This window comes from Macaca fascicularis, chromosome 4 (assembly GCF_037993035.2).
Source record: "Macaca fascicularis isolate 582-1 chromosome 4, T2T-MFA8v1.1".
Taxonomy (NCBI): Eukaryota; Metazoa; Chordata; class Mammalia; order Primates; family Cercopithecidae; genus Macaca; species Macaca fascicularis.
This window is the reverse complement of record NC_088378.1, coordinates 25,665,968-25,671,447: the sequence shown is the minus strand read 5'-3', so window position 1 is coordinate 25,671,447 and position 5,480 is coordinate 25,665,968. Positions and strand designations below refer to the sequence as shown.

Here is a 5,480-nt window from a genome sequence, read left to right as displayed (position 1 = left end):
TCTATGATTTGCAAATGCATGGCTGATTTGGCTGTCATGAGAATTTAGTCATCCAAACAACAGATTAAATTAGCTATAGCAATTTCCTAAATCTGTGAAGCTATTATGTTGACTTTTTTCTTTCTTTTTTTAATTTTTTTCAATTTGAGAGTAGGTACTGTTTATTAACTGACCAGCTTAGAAAAATAATCAAGGTAGACACCTTAGCTCATTCTTCTAATAAGCCTGTTGATCTGGTCTTCCCATCTCCACCTTCTACAAAATGGGTGGTCTTTTTCTTCATTCCACCTCATGGAGAAGATAATTTGAAGGGCCACAGGAAGTTATTTGCCTCTTTGAAGCATTTCCAACAGTATAGATCTCATGAATCAGATCCTCCATGCAGATGATGCCATATTTACCAAGAGATCGAGCAATCAAAGCATTATCTGTCAAAGCAATTCGCTTCTTATTGATTTTGCCATAACCAGGCTTGTAGATTAGCTCATTTACTGACTTCAGATTGGGGTACCCCCATGCAATATACGGCTCTACAATCTTCAGCATGTTAATCGAAGCCTTGTTGAGCTTCACAGAGGTTCCATTGAAGATCTGACGAAGGCAAAGAAGCTGCAATACCTTTCGGACCTTTGGGCTCATGCCATTGATACCTCTGATTCTGATGACAAACACCAATTTGGGTTCAGCAGGTACATAGAAGTTGCCAGCTTTTCTTGCCATCCTCGCCATTCGAATTTCAGTTCTGTACATCTGCCTATATTCCTTGTGATAGTGCTTTGCTTTTTCATAGATAAGCTTCCTCCTTGCCTTTCGAAGCATCTTTTGGGCAAACTTCTTTCTCAGGCGCTTGATCTTCAGCTCTGCGAAATTCCTCCACTTTTTCTTAAGGGTTTCTGGCACAGGAGGAAACTTCTTCTTCTTCTCTTCTACACCATCCATGGTTCCAGTCGTAAAAAGAGCAACTTTTTTCTTAAACTGATTTGACTTTTCTATTAATTGAAGATAATGTACATGTAAAAAAGGGGAAACTAGTTTATTTTCAGAGACCTGGGTTAAAAAAATTCCCAAAAGAACCAATCAATAATAAATGATATGAATACATGATGGAGTGAGACTCAGTGTTTGAAATATAACTTTGAAGACATCAGTGTTTACATGAAAGAGAATCTGTCATAAGCAAAAGGGGATACATGATTATAAAAATCAACTTTTTCTTTTTATCAAAACAAATTTCAAATAGCATCAACCAAAACTGTATATCTGAGAGTGAAAGGGAAGAAACCAGGGGAATTAATCAGAAAATCAGAACACAGTATAAGTTCAAAAATATGAATGAATATTAGGTTTATCTACTATTATGATGAAATAGGTTTGGGAGGATGAGGGTGGAGGATCCCTTGAGGCCAGGAGCTCGAGGCCAGGAGCTCAAGACCAGTCTGAGTAAGTTGGCGAGATATTGTCTCTACAAAAAATAAAAATATTAGCTAGATGTGGTAACATATGCCTGTGGTCTCAGCTACTCGAGATGCTGAGGCAGGAGGATTCCTTGAGCCCAGGAATTGGAGGAAGCAGTGAGCTAGGATAACCCCGCTGCATTCTAGTCTGGGCAACAAGGCAAGACCCTGTCTCAATTAAAAAGGAAGAAGAAAAGAAAGAAAAGAAGGAAAGAAGAGAAAGAAAAGAAAGAGAAAAAGAGAAGAAACAGAAAGAAAGAAAGAAAGAAAGAAAGAAAGAAAGAAAGAAAGAAAGAAAGAAAGATAGATGAAAGAGAGAGAAAGAGAAAGAAAAAAGAAAGAAAAGAAGAGAAAAGAAAAGAAAAAAGAAAGGTTTTTGTTCTTGGCCTGAGCATGTCCTTATGCAAAAATAGAATTCTTGAGGTTACCATAGATGCTTCTTCATTCTTAATGCTTCCCCACTCTCATGACTCATCAGCAATCAATAAATCAATAAGAAATACATTTTTCGGCTGGGCACGGGTGGCTCACGCCTGTAATCCCAGCACTCTGGGAGGCTGAGGGGGGTGGATCACAAGGTCAGGAGATCAAGACCATCCTGGCTAACACAGTGAAACCCCGTCTCTACTAAAAATACAAAAAAAATAGCCGGAAGTGGTGGCGGGCGCCTGTAGTCCCAGCTACTCAGGAGGCTGAGGCAGGAGGATGGTGTGAACCCGGGAGGCAGAGCTTGCAGTGAGCCGAGATTGCGCCACTGCACTCCAGCCTGGGCGACAGAGTGAGACTCCGACTCAAAAAAAAAAAAAAAAAAGAAAAGGAATACATTTTTCATTTTTAATACCCACTGCTACCTCTCCTCCAATGAAGGCCTCTTTGAGAAGCTCCATTGCCTCAGCCTCAGATGGCTTATCTTCTACTCTATAAAGAAATATTTATATAACTTCAATCCCAAAATCCCACCTAGGAAAACTGAACAAGTGGGAATGGTTGACTTAAATTCATGCTTATTGACTTTTTTTTTTTACAATTCAAACATAGAATGGGGTTGTAGATGAGACAAGTATCAAAATTTGATTTGGTTAGGTTGAACTGTGGTTTACCCACCAACAAACAAGACACTGACCCTGACCAAGGAGCTCACAGTCTATGACATTTATGGAGACAAACTATAAATATATAAAACGTTTTCAAAGTAGTCATTCAAGTGTAATAAATGGATACTTAATAACTACACACACCCATACACACACATACACACACACACACACACAGAGTTATTTATCTCATTGCTTTTTGTGTTATTTATTAAGAACTGTTGTCATCAGCTAACAAGCTGGAAAAAAAAACAAATTTGACACAAAATTTGTATATTACATAAAAAGTTCGAACAAATCAGTAAGAGAAACCATTCCTCTCTGTCAGCTTATAATTACACTACAAATTTATTATGCTCTATCCTTTTTGGTATTATATTTCTAAAGCTAACATCCCTCCATTTTTCCATATATTCCTGCACATTAAGCTCTCTTCTTTTTGTATGGCCTATTATCATGGCAAAATTTCATATTAGGTTGGATTTCCAATCTACACCAACATAAAGATATCATTTCCTAATGTCAATATTCAATTAAGTGGACAATGTATCAACTTTTGCTTATAATGCCTACAAAGGCTTGATTTTTGCTTACTGGGAACATGCTTTTCAATAATAAAATATATATTTATATAAATGATATATATTTACTAAAATATTCTTTCAGTTTTTATGAGAAAAGAAGGAAGAAAGACTTTAGAGAGAAGAAAGACTACAGAGAGAAGAAAAACTAATTAGAAAAGGATCTAAAGTCAAAGTGAAGAAGAAAATAGTAGCCTGTGTATATTCCACATAGCTATTTTTGGCTCCTTGAAAAAAAAATTCCTTAAATTATAGTTTCTAACACTGTATTTTATAACTGTAATCTTTTCCAGGATAAAAGCTCATCTTCTTTAGGTCTAATAAGCTTATTCCAGGGCTATCGTCCTGGAATTGAGAATTAAATGTAGCTTGAGTAGGTAAGCAATATGGTTTTCTTATCTCATAACAGAAGAAACGATATGATTTTAATTCATAGTATCAGTCTCATAATGAACAGTAACTTAGAGAGTCATAGTGACAGCTGAAATAATGTTTCTGGATCCTTCATCATCTCTTCTATGGAATGGTAAATAAATGTGCCTAAAAGAAAAGAGTTGTCGGGCATTGTTAACAGTTTTAATGTTATATCTATCTCTCTATATCTTTTTATCTATCCTACAAAGTATTTTATCCAATATGTTGTTCCTTTCCCAAATGAACGTATGCTCTCATATTTATCAGTTTATCATTTTTCTAAACTTCTTGATTTTGAAGTGGTTCTCCCATCAAAGAATCTTAGAAGTCATCCAATTTGATATTTTATCCAGTATAATAATCCTATTATTCAGTTTTTACCCTGATTTCTGTCTTTTTCTTTCTCTTTTCTTTCTTTTCTTTTTTTTTTTTTAGGCAGAGTTTCCCTCTGTTGCCCAGGCTGGAGTGCAGTGGCGCGATCTTGGCTCACTGCAGCCTCTGCCTTCTGGGTTCAAGCAATTCTCCTGTAGCAGCTTCCCAAGCAGCTGGGATAACAGGCAACCGCCAACACACCCAGCTAATTTTTGTATCTTTAGTAGAGACGGGGTTTTACCATGTTGGCTGGGCTGGTCTTGAACTCCTGACCTCAAGTGATCCGCCCACCTCAGCCTCCCAAAATGCTGGGATTACAGGCCTGAACCACCATGCCTGGCAATACCCTGATTTATTTCTAAAGCTTATGCTAACCCAGTAATGAAAGAAGAAAACAGAAGTAAAGACATTAGAAGATAAATAATACAGAATTATTAGAGCTAACTATAGTAGAAAAAAAGTGAGTATAAAAAGTGATATGTTTGAGAATTCCAGATCACATTTGTTCTTTGTGAAATGTTCTAACAGCAATACTTAACTTAGACTTAAACTCCAAAAATATCTGTGACACATCCCAAAACCACGATGGGTAGCAACACGCAACTTCCTGACTCTATATTCTTAATTACACTGCACAAAGTTGCAACTTTATTAGTAAATGTAATATTGATTATCCTCAGGCCGTAAAATTCACTTAAATAGAATACTAACTAGGTGAAAATGCACTATTTCTCAATAATGAGTGCTGTTTTCAGATTAAATTGTTCCCTGGGATTTTATTTTATTTTATTTTGAGTTCAAGAGCGGAGTTTAATAGGCCAAAGAAAAAGAGAATAGCTCTCTTGCAGAGAGATCCGTATCTGATTTACACAGGGTTCAGACAGAGGATTGGCTTGACCAGGCACGCCATTTACACAGCTCACATAGAAGCTGGACACCCAGCTCTAATGTTTTTTTTTTTTTTTTGAGACGGAGTCTCGCTCTGTCCCCGGGCTGGAGTGCAGTGGCCGGATCTCAGCTCACTGCAAGCTCCGCCTCCCGGGTTTACGCCATTCTCCTGCCTCAGCCTCCCGAGTAGCTGGGACTACAGGCGCCCGCCACGTCGCCCCGCTAGCTTTTTGTATTTTTTAGTAGAGACGGGGTTTCACCCTGTTAGCCAGGATGGTCTCGATCTCCTGACCTCGTGATCCGCCCGTCTCGGCCTCCCAAAGTGCTGGGATTACAGGCTTGAGCCACCGCGCCCGGCCTAATGTTTTTTTTTTTTTTTTTTTTTTTTTGACATGGAGTCCAGCTCTGTCACCCAGGATGGAGTGCAGTGGCGTGATCTCGGCTCACTGCAACCTCCACCTCCCAGGTTCAAGCAATTCTCCTCCCTCAGCCTCCCAAGTAGCTGGGATTACAGGCGCGCACCACTACACCTGGCTAATTTTTTGTATTTTTAGTACAGACGGGGTTTTGCCATGTTGGTCAGGCTGGTGGTCTTGAACTCCTGACCTCAAGTGATCTGCCTACCTCGGCCTCCCAAAGTTCTGGCATTACAGGTGTGAACCACTGTGCCTGGCCCC

The 5,480-nt window shown here is 38.7% G+C and overlaps 1 pseudogene; it reads right to left on the bottom strand.

The window, feature by feature from the left end:
• Positions 1-203: 203 nt before the first annotated feature.
• Positions 204-939, bottom strand: LOC102139100 (large ribosomal subunit protein uL30 pseudogene; annotated as a pseudogene).
• Between the last annotated feature and the right edge of the window lie 4,541 nt (positions 940-5,480).